General features: G+C 38.8%; 1 long non-coding RNA gene across 2 annotated transcripts in view; it reads right to left on the minus strand.

Moving 5' to 3' along the window:
* LOC147575987 (uncharacterized) overlaps positions 1-17723 on the minus strand; it is a 76250-nt gene that overhangs the window by 3539 nt on the left and 54988 nt on the right. Inside the window, exon 4 of one of the 2 annotated variants that reach the window (XR_015241646.1) lies at positions 3870-4026. This is a non-coding gene — a long non-coding RNA (uncharacterized LOC147575987). Of the gene's footprint in view, positions 1-3869; positions 4030-17723 lie in introns of both variants that reach the window. The other variant, XR_015241645.1, reaches the window with a different exon arrangement.

The raw sequence follows: 17723 nt of genomic DNA on the forward strand, positions 1-17723 counted from the left end.
CTCTCAAAGTAAATAAACCAAAAAAAAGATATGAGGAACTTTGGAAGAGGGATGTATATTCGGATTATTTTTAAGTTATTTTGTGAGGAGGGTTACATGTTAGGAAATCTCAGTGAGGGTTATTTTATCTGATTTAATCCATCATCACGCAGGGCCAGGTGGTTGAAAGTAGACTCTGAGAGAATGGAATATAGGACAGATAAAATTTGATAAGCTCTGGGAATGATATTCAGCTTATTGTGCTTTGCATACTAATGGGTCTTCTGGGAGGTCCCTCCAGGAAGCCCGGAAGCAACACCAAGGCCCTGGGCTCCAGAAGGGCTGAGGTTTAAAGATACCAGGAGGGAAGTTAGGGAACGAGGGGCGTGTCTAGAGGTCATTGGAAACCCATGGTTTCTGTTGCACGCTTTAGCCTAGACAAGCCCTTTCCACAATCATGGAAATCACAAAACAGAAAGTCAATTCTGGAAAGGTTATTGGAGGTCATTTAGTCCAACTCCTCTTCAAAGAAGAGCAAAATGAGGTCCACCCAGAGAGGTTAAGTAATTTGCCCAAGTTCACCCAGCAGCAGGGTTGAGACTTTAGTCTCCTCTTTTCATCTTTCTACCAAGCTGCTCCAGGAACAACAAGAGCTAACACTCAGGCCGACCTCATTGGCCCATCCTGAAAATATCCACTTAGTCCCATCTTTTCAAATATAACCTCTGCGTAGGAGAGAAGCAATGCTAAACCCCATCTGAGAAACTATAGTCTCCTGCCATTCAGCTCCCTCCTGGCTTCAACAGCAGTTTCAAAATGTATTTTTTCTTCATTCCAGTAAAAAGTGTGCTAAATTTCATATAACTGAGATACAAAGCTTATTGCTAACTAGAAGAGCTTCTGGGGTTAAAGCAAAAGGGTTTTGTGAATGCTCTTTCTTTTAACTATCTGATGAAGCATTCCCCACCCCATCCACATTCCCCCACCTTCCACTTGAGCAAAGTATTTAGAAATATACTTGATCTTTTTGCCATTTCTCTGTGTTTTAGTGTTTTCAAGTGCCCCTTCTGATGTAGGTCAAAGCATTTTGTTTTTTTTTTAAATGTGAGATTGTATTCTTTCTGCCCAGATAGGATGGAAAGGACTTTTCCAAATAAGGAAGTTTTGCTGGAGTGTGTGGCTCAGGCAGCAGCAGTTGCTACCATTCTAACTTAGTCAGATACAGTAGGTCCTCTAAGCCAGGAAGACGGAGCATTTTAGGACTCATTAGCATTTTTGCACCATTGGGGGTCAGGGAGTGCTGCCAGCAGGTGGTTGTGGCAACCAGGGATGTGAAAAAAATTTGTAGAGAAGGCAAAGTTTGGTGTCGGCATACCTCTACTCTCCACATTCCCTACTTCCCAGCCCCAGAGTTCTGCAAGTATTTGTTCTCTCTTCAGGACAGAGAGTGGATGCTCTGGTTTTTTGGAATCAGATAGATATGAGTTAAAGTTCTCACATATAATTTGTGTGATTTTCAGTAAGTTACTTAACTTTTTTTTTTTAGCCCTTTTCCTTTCTTTTAAAGTAAAAATGGGGGCAACTGGGTAGCTCATTCGGTTAACCGTCTGACTTCGGCTCAGGTCATGATCTCCTGGTTCCTGAGTTCGCGCCCTGTGTCGGTCTCTGTGCTGATGGCTTGGAGTCTGGAGCCTGCTTGGGATTTTGTGTCTCTCTCTCTCTCTGCCCTTCTCCCACTCATGCTCTTACTCTCTCTCTCTCTCAAAAGTAAATAAACGTTAAAAATTTTTAAAGGAAAATGATAGTACTTATTTCATGGCATTTTTATGAGCAGTAAATAACCTACTAAATGTAATACATGTAGTGTGTCCCAATTCCCCTTTTTAGGCTCTAAAATTACTTGTTTTCTACCTTTTTTAAAGTACCTCCTCTACTACCAGAACATCTTAGTCCGTACTTAACCAGGGGTTAAGAGGAAAGTGTGATTATTAAAGTAATTTGTGCTAAGGTGTGAGTGACTAAAATAAAAAATTTATTAGCCCATATGAATTTCTGACTTCTGAAACAAGGGATGTTGTTGTAAGCGAAATGAAGAATTTCCTTGCAATAATGAAGACATATTTTCTTTTGTAATGCTCCTTAATTTATACAACTATGCCTTGCTCCACGTGCCCCTAAAGTCTACTCAGCCTTTTAGGGTGAGAAGAGTCAAGTGCTCCTTAAGAGTCTATATAGTTCTGGAAACTTGATAAACAGGATCTTTTTTTTCCCTAGAGAGAAGAATGCTAATCATCGTATTTTCAAAAATGTTGAAAAGCACATACTTTTTTAGATTGTTAAGTTCAGATCATAATGTAGTGAAAGTCTTTGACAGAAGTTTCTTATCTGAACAGCAAGGGCCTGCTTCCAAGGCCATACCCAAACGGAACAACAATTAACCCAAGACCAAGTAGATCTTAGGAGAGCCTTGATGTAAATCTGGCAGTTTCTCAAAAGGTTAAACACATGGACCAGTAATTCCACTCTTACGCATACACCCAAGAGAAATGAAGACATATGTTTACACAAAAACTTGCACATGAATGTGCATAGCAACATTATTCATAATAGCTAAGAAGTAGAAACAACTCAAATGCTCATTAATTAATGAATGGATAAAGAAAATGTGGCACATCCATACAATGGAGTATTATTCAGCCATTAAAAGAAGTACTGATACACACTGCAACATGAACTTTGAAAACATTATGATAAATGAAAAAGACTGACACAAAAGGCCACATATTATATGCTGCCATTTATGTGAAATTTCCAGAATAGGCAAATTCAAGGAGACAGAAAATAGATTAGTAGTTGCCTAGGGCTGGGGTGAATAGGGGAATGTTTGTTTGTTTGTTTTGTTTCTGTGATTCTTTTAATTATTTTAACAGTTTTAATGTTTATTTATTTTTGAGAGAGACCTAGAGACAGAGCATGAGCAGGGGAAGCAGAGTGGTAGAGAGAGAGGAAGACAGAGAATCCAAAGCAGGCTCCAGGCTCTGAGCTGTCAACACAGAGCCCAACGCAGGGCTTGAACTCATGAACCACGAGATCATGACCTGAGCTGAAGTAGATGCCTAACCGACTGAACCACCCAGGCACCCCAATTTTCACGATTTTAGATGCTGGAAAATTCTGTATCTTCTCAATTTCAATCCTTTTTGTTATAAAATATAAATTTCCCAAATTAAAAAATAGGAGTCCTTAAAAATATTCTTTGCACAATTTGAGATAGGACAAAACACAATTATAGAATTTAAAAATTAGAACACTATGCACAGTTTGAGATTTCCTTTTAATCTGTCCTTTTTGCTTTAGTAGGATAAATTTAAATACTTTTTTTGGTGAGCTTTGTTGTCACTATGTGGAAAGGGGAGTTTTGTTACTGGGCATGGGGTTTATATTTGGGGTGATGAAAATGTTCTAAAAATCATTTTGGTGATAATTGCACAACTCTGTGAATATATTAAAAATCAATGAGGGGCTCTGGGTGGCTCAGTTGGTTAAGCATTGACTCTTGATTTCAGGTCAGGTCATGATCTCGGGGTCATGAGATCAAGCCCCACGTTGGGCTCTGCACTGGGTGTGGAGTCTGCTTAAGATTCTCTCTGTTCCTTTCCCTCTCACAAGCCCCTCCCCAGCTTATGCACACACACACACACACACACACACACACACACACTCAAAAAACCCAAAACAAACCAATAAGTTTTACACTTTAAATGGGTAAATTGTGTAGTATATAAACTATACCTCAATAAAGCTGTTACACACACACACACACACACACACACACACACACACAGAAAGATAGCCTTGAGAAAAGTACTTGTTACCTTGTAGGTACTTACAGCTTGGCTGGTGAAAGGCTATAGGACTCCTGAGGTCTGGAAAATGGCTCTGGTATCCATTTGGATATGCTAGTGAGTGGCCACTTGTTTGAATCCAAGCATGGGTGGGAGGAGCCAGGGTGAGAACCTCATAAGCTCCTCATTCTGCATTCCAGTTCTTCTGACCAGAAACACAAATAAAGCAATAAAAAACAGGCCAGAAAACAGCTTCTAGAATACATTTTAACAGTTATTTGTAGTATTGCTGCTGTTTTCTCTTAAAAATCAAATTTCTCTTTAAGCCCTATAAATAGAACAAAGCTTATTAAAGGGATATCATTATTTAAGATTGGAGTCACAAGAGAAATCATATAATTACTAATTCCACAGGCAATGAATTAAAATGGAATACTCCAATCTACCAAAGGGAGATGAGACAGGATCTTGGAAAAGATGCTAGATTATTAACAGAGTTCTTTCACTCTAAAACAAAAAGCCTTAGGGGTCAACATGAAATTTAGTTGGAATTGCTTTGCTTCAAAGATCCGAATGACCAATAGAATACTAAAAGGAACTCCTTGTAGATTAGGAAATTTAATGTCATTAGTAGTTGTTTTAGGAACAATTTTGGTAAAAAAGGTACCACAACTTCATGAATTTTTGTGCCCGGGAAAGTGCCCCTCCTTGATTTATAGAATGGAAAAGAATAACTAAAGCACAATTCAGACCTTAAGTGAACAGTCTCCGTTTCCTCCGAAACACCAAGAAAGCAGGGCAAAATTCCTATTTTGCAGTTTAACGCATGACTTGATAATTTAAGAATGCATTTGTATTAGTAAACGCTCAAAATTAAGGTTGACTTCACACATTTAAGGGGCGCCTGGGTGGCACAGTTGGTTAAGCGTCCGACTTCAGCCAGGTCGCGATCTCGCGGTCCGTGAGTTCGAGCCCCGTCAGGCTCTGGGCTGATGGCTCAGAGCCTGGAGCCTGTTTCCGATTCTGTGTCTCCCTCTCTCTCTGCCCCTCCCCCATTCATGCTCTGTCTCTCTCTGTCCCAAAAATAAATAAATGTTGAAAAAAAAAATTTAAAAATTGTTTTTACAATTTCAAAAATGGGGTGCCTGGGTGGCTCAGTTGGTTAAGTGTCTGACTTCAGCTCAGGTCATGATCTCACGGTTCGTGAATTTGAGCCCCACATTGGGCTTTGCGCTGACAGCTCAGAGCCTAGATCCTGCTCCGGATTCTGGGTCTCCTTCTCTCTCTGCCCCTCCCCTGTTTGTTCGTGCTGTCTTTCTCTCAAAAATAAATAAATATTTCAAGAAGTTAAAAATAAATAAATAAAAAATTTCAAAAGCAATGCATTTTCACTATAAAAATGTAACTATGCAGGGTTGCCTGGGTGGCTCAGTTGGTTAAGCGTCCCACTCTTGGTTTCAGCTCAGGTCATGACTTATTGGTTGGTGGGTTGGAGCCCTGTGTCTGATGCCACAGCACAGAGCCTGCTTGGGATTCTCCCTCCCACTCTCTGCCCCTCTGTTGCTTGCCCACATACCCGTGCACCTACACACACACAAGCACACGGGTGCACTCTCTCTCTCTCTCTCTCTCCCTCTCTCTCTCTGTGTGTCTCAAAATAAATAAATAATTTTTAAAGGTAATAATGCATCAGTGTATAAATTATTATTAATAATTACTAACAATTAATACATATTTACAAAGTGCCTAGCGTTAGGTTTGGAGGCATCTGATTTAATCATCACAATCATCTAATAAGATAGTTATCATTATGTTTTCCTCCACTTTGCAGATAAAAAAGCTGAAGCTCACAGAAGTTAAGTAACTTGCCTAAGGTCATACATCTTGTGAATGGTAGAATCAGGATTTTAAACAACGCAGTTACGTTTCAACATCTAAGCTCTTAAATGGGTGGCTCAGTTGGTTGAGCATCTGACTCTTTTTTTTTTTTTCCTTAACGTTTATTTATTTTTGAGACAGAGAGAGACAGAGCATGAACGGAGGAGGGTCAGAGAGAGAGGGAGATACAGAATCTGAAACAGGCTCCAGGCTCTGAGCTGTCAGCACAGAGCCCGACACAGGGCTTGAACTCATAGACTGAGAGATCATGACCGAGCTAAAGTAGGACTCCCAACCGACTGAGCCACCCAGGTGCCCCGAGCATCTGACTTGATTTGGACTCAGGTCATGATCCCAGGATTGTGGAGTAATGTGTTACATGCTCAGTGTGGAGCCTGTTGAAGATTTTCTTTTTCCCTCTGCCACTCTCCCCCACTGGTGCACACAAGTGCTCTCTCGCTCGCTCGCTCTCTCTCAAAAACAAACAGAAAAATCAAATTCATTTACCCTTTTTTATTTCTAAAATAGTTTTTTATTTATTTTATTTTTTAAATTTAAGTTATTATTTATTTATTTATTTATTTATTTATTTATTTATTTATTTATTTTACATCCAAGTTAGTTAGCATATAGTGCAACAATGATTTCAGGAGTAGATTCCTTAATGTCCCTTACCCATTTAGCCCATCTCCCCTCCCACAACCCCTCCAGCAACCCTCAGTTTATTTTAAGAGTCTCATGTTTTGTCCCCCTTCTTGTTTTTATATTATTTTTGCTTCCCTTTCCTTATGTTCATCTGTTTTGTCTCTTAAAGTCCTCATATGAGTGAAGTCATATGATTTTTGTCTTTCTCTGACTCATTAATTTCACTTAGTATAATACCCTCCAGTTCCATCCATGTAGTTGCAAATGGCAAGATTTCATTCTTTTTGATTGCCGAGTAATACTCCATTGTATATACACACCACATCTTCTTTATCCATTCATCCATTGATGGACATTTGGGCTCTTTCCATACTTTGGCTATTGTGGATAGTGCTGCTATAAATATGGGGGTGCATGTGTCCCTTGGAAACAGCACACCTGTATCCCTTGTATAAATACCTAGTAGTGCAATTGCTGGGTCGTAAGGTAGTTCTATTTTTAGTTTTTTGAGGAACCTCCATACTGTTTTCCAGAGTGGCTGCACCAGTTTGCATTCCCACCAGCAGCGCAAAAGGGTTCCTCTTTTTCCACATCCTCATCAACATCTGTTGTTGCCTTAGTTGTTAATGTTAGCCATTCTGACATGTGTGAGGTGGTATCTCATTGTGGTTTTGATTTGTATTTCCCTGATAATGAGTGATGTTGAGCATTTTTTCATATGTTGGTTGGCCATCTGGATGTCTTCTTTGGAGAAGTGTCTATTCGTGTTTTTTGCCCATTTCTTCACTGGATTGTTTTTTGGGTGTTGTGTTTGCTAAGTTCCTCATAGATTTTGGATACTAACCCTTTATCTGATATGTTGTTTGCAAATATCTTCTCCCATTCTGTCAGTTGGCTTTTAGTTTTGCTGATTGTTTCCTTCACTCTGCAGAAGATTTTTATTTTGTTGATGTCCCAATAGTTCATTTTTGCTTTTGTTTCCCTTGCCTCCAGGGACGTGTTGAGTAAGAAGTTACTGAGGCCGAGGTCAAAGAGGTTTTTGCCTGCTTTCTCCTTGAGGATTTTGATGGCTTCCTGTCTTATGTTTAGGTCTTTCATCCATTTTGAGGTTTTTTTTTATTTAAAAAAAATTTTTTTTAACGTTTTATTTATTTTTGAGACAGGGAGATACAGAGCATGAACAGGGGAGGGTCAGAGAGAGGGAGACACAGAATCTGAAACAGGCTCCAGGCTCTGAGCTGTCAGCACAGAGCCCGACGTGGGGCTCGAACTCACGGACCGAGAGATCATGACCTGAGCTGAAGTCAGTTGCTTAACTGACTGAGCCACCCAGGTGCCCCATTTTGAGTTTATTTTGGTGCATGGTGTGAGAAAGTGGTCCAGGTTCATTTTTCTGCATGTCTCTGTCCAGTTTTCCCAACAGCATTTGCTGAAGAGACTGTCTTTATTTCATTGGATATTCTTTCCTGCTTTGTCAAAGATTAGTTGGCCATATGTTTGTAGGTCCATTTCAGGGTTTTCTATTCTGTTCCATTGATCTATGTGTCTGTTTTTGTGCCAGTACCATACTGTCTAGATGATTACAGCTTTGTAATACATCTTGAAGTCCAGGATTGTGATGCTTCCATATTTGGTTTTCTTTTTCAAGATTTCTTGGACTATTTGGGGGTCTTTTGGGGTTCCATACAAATTTTAGGATTGTTCTAGCTCTCTGAAGAATGCTGGTGATATTTTGACAGGGATTGCAAATTCCTTTACCCTTAAAGTAAAGGTTCCATCAACTTCTCTAATCGTCTTCTTCTAAATTAACTATTATTTGCTGTTAACGGGGGATTAGAAAGATAAAGTTTAATAACTGGAAAATAACCTTTAGCTTTCTCATAAAAATATCAATGAATCAGATATATTATAGAATACATAAAATTAATTAAATGTAGAAATGTAATTAAATATAATTAATTATACAAAATTAATAAATATATAGAATTTTTTTTATTTTTTTATTTTATTTAAAAAATTTTTTTTTTCAACGTTTATTTATTTTTTTTTGGGACAGAGAGAGACACAGCATGAACGGGGGAGGGGCAGAGAGAGAGGGAGACACAGATACGGAAACAGGCTCCAGGCTCTGAGCCATCAGCCCAGAGCCTGACGCGGGGCTCGAACTCACGGACCGCGAGATCGTGACCTGGCTGAAGTCGGACGCTTAACCGACTGCGCCACCCAGGCGCCCCATAAATATATAGAATTAATATATTATAAAATATATTTAAATATTCATGGACCAGATATCAACCCAAGAGAAATGAATACTCATGTCCATATAAAAGCATGTATTTTAAGGGTGCTTGCCACTTTTAGTCAACTAACTTGAACAATGGAAACCTGAGTATGGTAGAAGGGCCCACAGAGACTCCCTACTGAATACAAGCAGGCCCATTAGGCCACCCACCTCAAAATATCCATAAGGCCTAGCTGACCAATGAGTTACTTATACCTGGACATAGGTACCAAAAAAGGAAAATTCCCATACCTTCTCACCTTCCCCCTTAAATACAGCTTTCCCACCCCTCACCTGCTGCCTCCTGGCAGGCAGTCTCTCCTTTGCTGTCCTGCCCATTGCTCCCTTGTGGTATAGTCAATAAACTTCTCTCTCCTTTGTTCTGCGTTGGGGGAATTCTTTCACCAGCCTCTGATCAGGTCATCCCACAGAGATCATATGGAGAAGTGACTTAGAGACCAGGTAGAAAGGGAGAGACCCTGAGACTGCATGGGCAAAGAGGCCCCAGCCATCTCAGTGGCCTATTTCAGCCCTCTCCCTCTTCTAACCAACCTCAGCAAAGTTCCAAACATGTGAGTGTGCCATCTTGGATGTTCAGCCTAGGGGACACCCAAATGACTGCAGCTTCATCTGCCATCACAGGGAGCAGAACTCCCAACTGAGGCCAATCAATCCACAGAATCATGACAGATAATACAGTAAAGCCACTGAATTTTGGAGTGGTTTTATTATGCAGCCATAAATAATTGAAATGAAACATTTTTGTTTTCTATTCCTCCAATCTTTTAATCCCACAGGTGTTGATGGGCCTTGCTATTCTTAGAGTTATTTGGGGGAAGAAAATGCCATTGTTTGTTTTTCTTTCTTTCTTTCTTTCTTTCTTTCTTTCTTTCTTTCTTTCTTTCTTTCGAAGCATGCATGCAAGTGGAGGGGGCGCAGAGAGAGAGAGAGAATCCCAAGCAGGCTCTGCACTGTCACCACGGAGCCTGATGTAGGGCCTGAACTCACGAACCTTGAGGTCACGACCTGAGCCGAAATCAAGAGTTGGGTGCTTAACCAACTGAGTCACCCAGGTGTCCCTATTGTTTTTCATTTTTAATTTTTTAAAGCTTATCTATTTATTTTGAGAGAGAGAGAGAGCAGGGAGGGGCAGAGAGAGAGAGAGAGAGAGAGAGAGAGAGAGAGAATCCCAAGCAGACTCTGCACCATCACCACAGAGCCTGATGTGGGGCTTGAACTCATGAACCTTCAGGTCATGACCTGAGCTGAAATCAAGAGTCGGACGCTTAACCAACTGAGCCACCCAGGTGCCCTTTGTTTTTAATTTTTAAAACTTTAGTTGGCAATAATTTCAAATCTACAAAAAAAGTTGCAAAGTAGTACACAGAGCTTCCGTATACCTTCCATCTTGATCCTCTACTTATTTCTCAATTATTTGAGAGTAAGTGGTAGACACAATGCCCCATTACCTTTAATATTCTAATTTGTATTTCTTGAGTGCAAGGATTCAGTATAACAATCAAAATCAGGAAATTAATGTTGATCCAATAATATCATCCAATCTATATACCCTACTCAAATCTTATGGTCTCAATAATGTCCCTTTTAGGTTCAGGATTCGGTTTACAATCATATATTGCATTTAGTTGTGTCTCTTTAGTCTTCTTCAGTCTGGAACAGTTTCTCAAAGTTTAATGATCCTTCATGATCTTGATAGTTTTGGAGAGCCCAAACCAATTGGTTTTGAGAATGTTTCTCAATTATGGGGAGTTGTCTGATGTTTCTTTATAATTTATGCATTTTGGCAGGAATTTTACAGAAGCGATGCTGTGCTAGTCTCCAGGAATCATATGAGGAGGCACTTGATGTCAATTTGTTCCATTAATGATGATGTCAACTTTTATTACTTAGTTAAGATTGTGTCTGCCAAGTTCTCTATTGTAACATAATAAATTATTGTTTTGTAGCAAGACTCTTTGAGATCATTTGACTATCTTGTTTCTTAGCAAATTTTCACCAGTTTACCATCAGTTAATGATTCTAGCCTGAATAAATTATTATTCTGATGATTATGAAATGGGAATTTTCTAATTTTGTCATTCATTCTAGATTAGGTAGGATAGAGCTTTCCTTTCTCTCCAATTAATTAATTAATTAATTAATTAATGTCAGTATGAACTTAGGATTTGTCTTTTACTCACAGGGTTACAATCTGTTATTACTGTTATTTATTTTGATACTCAATTTGTCCCAGACTTACCAGCAGAAGCCAACTCAAGCTGGTTACTGTGTATTATACACATGCCCCCATAATTTTTCAAGCATTTTTTTTTAACCTTCTGGTGTCATAAAATGTTCCAAATACATACATCTTATATTTTCCTTGCTCTAGTCCTAGAGTCATATTGTGGCAAGGAGACCTGGTTCCTTTTAGCAGATAATGTTATCTAGAAAAAAAAAGATCTAAATCGGTTCATTGTTATCAGAATGCCATTGCTTCTAGATCCTCTTAGTGAACAGAGCTAGAACACACACACACACACACACACACACACACACACACACACACACACACTTATATTTGTCTATCTAATCAGGCCATAAGACTGATATCTCCAGTTCCTTTGCAGCACTCCAGGATATATTCTGGACTTCCTAATTTCCATAGTTGTAACTCCTTTCTCTGATAGTGAGAAATCTGTATTTATTTATTTGTCTAACCCTGGACATGCCAACTTCCATCCTTTACTGGGTACCAGTGGAAAGCTCAGCCCTAATGAAGGGAAAGAGGAAGAGAAAAGAAAAGTCCTTTTTTTTTTTTCTATGTGTCAGAAACTTGAGCAACATATAGCAGACATTTATGTATATTTAACTTTTGACCAAGCAGTACACAGACCATTCACGTTCTTAAATAACACAAACGACAAGCAGGTTTGCTTAAAGATCCATATATTATCATTAGCAAAGATTTTGGCAAACTAGATTTTCAGTGGCATCTCAAAAAGCAACAAAAGATACTAGATTGTGAACCAGAAGGAGCTTGGTTTAATTTCTGTCTATAAGAGTCAGTGAAGCAACCGTTGGTAAATTTCTTAATTTCTCTGAAATGCAGTTTCCTCTTCTTAAAATGGAGATAAATGAAAGACATTATTCTGTTTAGGATAAATGAGATAAAATACATGCAGTGGCTTGCCTTGGTAGAAACTGGATCTTGAGCTTTTTTTTTAAGCCAAATAAAAACTGTTACTTAAAAATTATAAGCAGTTCCTTCTTGCTAACAAGTGAAGATTTGGATACATATTGAAAGTTGGCCCCCCCTCTGTTCTGGAAAAGCCATGACTGTTTTAAAATTATGCAAACAAGTACACAGTATCCACCCTTTGTTCTTAGGAGAATATTGAATAAAATGTAGTGGTTTTCAATCAGGAAGTTATATGTTTGATCATGTAAATTGGGTATATCTTTAGTGTCCTTGAAGGGGAAACTGTTCTTTCTTCCATGAATCTAGGCTGCCCTATGCCTATAATTGTTACTCATTCTTGGGTAGTAGTGTAAAATTTTTTGTTTGTTTGTTTGTTTGTGTTTTAGGAAGGAACGCTGAGGACTGCAGGAGGGACCACAGACGTGAACTTCACCTCACGTTGGAGGAATGACTGTACACAATGATAGCTCTGGGCTATTATTGCCCTTCACATTATAATTTTTAAGACTGGATAAACCAGAATGTATTGATACTGATCTGTTAGTTCAGGTCCATTGAAAAACAAATCAAGATGCTATTAAATGTGCAACAAATTTATTAGGAAAAATGCTTGTGAGACAAATGGAGAGAGAACAAAGAGAGTTTGGACAGTTATTTTCCAGACTGTGGATGAAAAAGTAAAGTAATTCAGACTACAGAGGGTGGAGAATGAAGCAGGTGCCCAGGAGAACAAGGGGCTCCAGAAGAAGGCACAGAGAAGATACCTGCTATTGTACTTGACTACTCCTGGATCCCTTTTGTTCTGTGTCTTATGAGGCTGGGCTGCACATCTTATCCTTGGATTGTGTCAGATACTCTACTATCTACGCAAAACATGGCTTTTTTGTTCAAGTCTTTTAAAAATATTTTTAAAGTTTATTTATTTATTTTGAGAGAGGGAGAGAGCACAAGTGGGGGGGGGGTAGAGAGATTAGAAAGAGAGAATTGCAAGCAGGATTCACACTGTCAGCATAGAGCTGGGCACAGGGCTTGAATTCACGACCATGAGATCATGACCTGAGACGAAATGAGGAGTCAGCCACTTAACCGACTGAGCCACCCAGGCATCCCTGTTCAAGTTTTGATTCACATTGACCTGCCTGTACTCCTAGCAAAACTTTTCCAACTCTGGGACACTATGGACTCTGGGTTCCTCCTCCCTGGCAATGAGCCAGAGCAATTGTAAAGCTCCCACTGCTTGTTTCTCTTCTTTCAGGTGTTACTACCATGCACTGCCTATTGGCTAATGTTTGAAAATGATTGTTTCAAATGTTTTGTGTGGTTTTTCTTTAGTTTTTAGGTAAGAGGGTAATTCTGGTCCCTGTTACTCGGTCTTGGTCAAACTTGGAAGTTAACTTCCTATTTGTTTATGCCAGTCTTAGGGTTCTATTATTTGTAGCTAAAAGCATTCTTAATGGATACATGCCTCGTTGAAATCATTTAGGTGACTAATTTATATTCTGACTAAAATATAATCTTTACTGTATATCAAACAAAGAGTAAAATGATATTAAGTGGTGACATACTAAGGTAATTATCATTAAAAAAGAGATGACTATCAACATCACTAAATTGATATATTGAAGGTTGTAGCTAATGCAATAAGATAAGAAAATAAGATGGAAATGCAAGCTGGTGCAGCTGCTCTGGAAAACAGTATGGAGGTTCCTCAAAAAACTAAAAATAGAACTACCTTACGACCCAGCAATTGCACTACTAGGTATTTATACAAGGGATACAGGTGTGCTGTTTCCAAGGGACACTTGCACCCCCATGTTTATGGCAGCACTATCCACAATAGCCAAAGTATGGAAAGAGCCCAAATGTCCATCGACGGATTAATGGATAAAGAAGATGTGGTGTATATATATACAATGAAGTATTACTCAGCAATCAAAAAGAATGAAATGTTGCCATTTGCACCTATGTGGATAGAACTAGAGGGTATTATGCTAAGTGAAATTAGCCAGTCAGAGATAGACAAATAGCATGACTTCACTCATATGAGGACTTTAAGAGACAAAACAGATGAACATAAGGAAAGGGAAGCAAAAATCATATAAAAACAAGGACGGGACAAAACATAAGAGACTCATAAATATGGAGAACAAACAGAGGGTTACTGAAGGGGGTGTGGAAGGGGGGATGGGCTAAATGGGTAAGGGACGTTAAGGAATATACTCCTGAAATCATTGTTGCACTATATGCTAACTAATTCGGATGTAAATTTAAAAAAACATAAAATTTTTAAAAAGATAAGAAAATAAGATATACAGGAATAAATATTGCAAATAAAGTGGCAACATGAATTTGATTTTTCAGATGATATGATTACATAACAAGAAAACCCAAGAGACTATCAAAAATACATCTTATTCACAGCCAATAAAAGAATTTATCTTATGGTAAATTTAAAAATAGCCTTTCTTTAAATTAAAAATAATTTCCTAGAAAGGGTAATTTCAAAAGCTGTTCCAGTTATCAACAAATTATGAATACCTAGAAATAAATTTAGTAAGATAATGCCTCTCTGTGTGAAAAAAGCAATACATTTTATTGAAGGAACACAACACAAAACTTTCATAATTATCATATACAAAATCCTTATTTGCAAATACCATTTCCAAACATTTCTGAGGGTGGGGACTTGAAGATTTTCTCTCAAAGTCTTCCCTACCACTTTAGATCAGCTAAAGTTTGATAATGATCAAATAATTAGAAACTTCTGCCTGAGTTTCCTAGATTTTGCTTTGGTGCCCAGCCTAACGGTGTTCAAGCTGCTGTCCTTATTAGTGGCTTTTTGCACATTTGAATGATGTCTGTTATTGATTGGCAAAATGCTGAATTGCCAAATACTGTACGGTGTTGTATATTATGTGTGTATGTTAATACATACAGTTAACACCTTAGTTGGCAAAGATGTGGACAAGATAGAAATTTGAAGAAGATAGCAAAGAACTCTTAAACGGTCTTAGCTGAAAGGGGATGGGAAGTGCATGGGTGCCATGCTTTGTGTGAATATTTTACCTAATTTATAAATTCCAGGATTTCTCTTAAGTGAATTTCTGAAAATCATGGCATTCCTGTACTAGCCAAAGAAGTTTTCTTTATAGAAGCATAGAAATCCATACTGCATATTGTTCTTACAGATGGAATCGATAGTTTTCTAGATTAGTGTTTATCAAATGCCAGATCTTGTACTGATTGTGTCAAAATCACCAAGGGACCTTACTAATAATACATATTCTTTGGCTCCATCAACTGAGTCAGAGTATTTTGGGCAGGGTCTAGAAGTTTGTATTTTGAAAAAGCTCCCTTAGTTGATTCTGAGGTGTACCCACATTTTAGAAATAAATATCTGGAAGACTCCATACCACCTAAATGTTTTGCCTGTTGTCCTACCAAATGTCTGAAATTCTCATGTTACATTTAAATGTTGAACGGGGCGCCTGGGTGGCGCAGTCGGTTAAGCGTCCGACTTCAGCCAGGTCACGATCTCGCGGTCCGTGAGTTCGAGCCCCGCGTCAGGCTATGGGCTGATGGCTCGGAGCCTGGAGCCTGTTTCCGATTCTGTGTCTCCCTCTCTCTCTGCCCCTCCCCCGTTCATGCTCTGTCTCTGTCTGTCCCATAAATAAATAAAAACGTTGAAAAAAAAATTAAAAAAAAAAAATAAATGTTGAAGGCTGTGATTGATGCATAAATGTTATCAATGTGTATTAAGCAGTGTTCCTTCACTTGTCAGGGACAAAGACCTAACTTTAGCAAACTGGCTAACACAACTGGGAAGAGGGAGGAAAGATTTTTTCAGTCCTGGCTTGCTCCAATAATTCAAATGATGTCATCAGGGATTGGGGCTTTTCATTTCTTAGAAGGCTGTCTCCACTTAATGGGGAAGAAAGTTGTTTTGCAAACTGGAGGTAGAAAGGGAAGACAGGGAGTGAGTGACAGAAAGAGAGAGACAGGGAGAGAGAGAGAGAGAGAGAGAGAGAGAGAGAGAAATAATTTTCTAATAGCTCAGCATGAGAGTTCCCAAGAAGCTCTAGGCAATCATGCATCACATGCATATCACTGGGTGAGAAAGGGGTGTGGTCAACTTCATCTCAACCATCTTGAATAGGTTCTCTTTAGGAAATAAGGGTTTTGTCACCAAATAAAGATGAATGTGATGCTGAGAAGTCAAAATAAAAGATGATTTATACAAAGTGATATGATAGGGGCAAAGAATGCATCAGCACAGACCAGTGGTTCTCGTAGCATAGTCCAGGGACTGCTTTGAGTATCTGAGATACTTTCAGGAGGTCCACATTATTTTTCATAAAAATATATTATTCTAGGGTGCCTGGGTGGCTTAGTTGGTTGAGTGACTGACTCTTGATTTTGGCTCAGGTCATGATCCTAGGGTCATGGAATCAAGCCCCACATTGGGCTCCATGCTGAGTACGGAACCTGCCTGGGGTTCTTTCACTCCCTCTGTCCCTTTACCCTGCTTGCAGCTCTCTCTGTCTGTCTCTCTAAAATAAAAACAATTAAAATATGTTATTTATGTTAATGCATGATGGGTTTATCATTATTTTTAAAAATTAATTAATAAATATATAAAAGTTTTATCAATTTCTTTAAAGCAGTAAATACTGATAAATATAATCACATAAACAAAAGATCTTTGGGGTCCTTAATAATTTTTAGAAATATACAGAGGTCCTAGGGGTGCCTGGGTGGCTCAGTCAGTTAAGCATCCAACTTTGGCTCAGGTCATGATCTCGTGGTCGGTGAGTCTGAGCCCTGTGATGGGCTCTGTGCTGACAGCTGGGAGCCTGAAGCCTGCCTCAGATTCTGTGTCTCCCTCTCTCTCTGCCCCTCTTCTGCTCATGCTCTATCTCTCTCTGTCTCTCAAAAATAAATAAACAACAACAACAAAAAGAAATATACAGAGGTCCTAAAAAAGAAAAAAGTATATGGAGATCCTGAGACCAAAAAGTTTGAGAATTGCTGGCATATGCAAAAATTAGCCATTCATCAATTTTGTTATGTAGTAGTTTTACTCACAGCGTAATTCTTGGATCTGCAAAAATATTGCTTAAAGAAGTTCTCTGTGCATAAGAATCTAGGAGGACTAAAAGTTCTTTTTTGATGGATTACAAAAACCCATGGGAATGAGGGAGATAGGAAGAACCCATTCTCCACACAGCTAAGAAAACAATGTCCTCTGATTATTCCTTTGCCATTATAAGTAGTTAAAATTTACAAATTAAATGTTGTTTGGAGGGGCATCTGGATGGCTCAGTTGATTGAACATCTGACTCTTGGTTTCAGCTCAGGTCATGATCTCAAGGTTCATGGATTTAGGCCCCATGTTGGGCTCTGCACTGATAGCATAGTCTGCTTGGGATTCTCTCTTTCTGCCCCTCCTGTGCTTGTGTGCACACGTGTGCTCTTTCTCTCTCTCTCAAAATAAATAAATAAACTTAAAAAAAAATAAAGGTTGTTTGGAAATGTTTAAAAGTTAAGGTTGAGTTTTCAGTCATTTTCAAAAGAACAGCAGGAGAGGCTAATAAGTAAAATATCAGAGTAAGCAGTAGTATAGGAAAGTTGGAAGCAAGAAATATTACTTTAAAAATTTTTTTAAAACATTGATTTATTTTTGAAAGAGAGAGACACACACACACAGAGTGTGAGTGGGTGAGGGGCAGAGAGAGAGGGAGACACACAATCTGAAGCAGGCTCCAGGCTCTGAGCTGTCAGCACAGAGTCCAATATGGGGCTCTTGGATGTTTAACTGACTGAGCCACCCAGGCATCCCAGAAATATTACATTTTAAAAATGGCTTCCACGAGGCACCTGGGTAGCTAAGTCG

This window comes from Puma concolor, chromosome D2 (assembly GCF_028749965.1).
Source record: "Puma concolor isolate L17-30 chromosome D2, mPumCon1.1.hap2, whole genome shotgun sequence".
Taxonomy (NCBI): domain Eukaryota; kingdom Metazoa; phylum Chordata; class Mammalia; order Carnivora; family Felidae; genus Puma; species Puma concolor.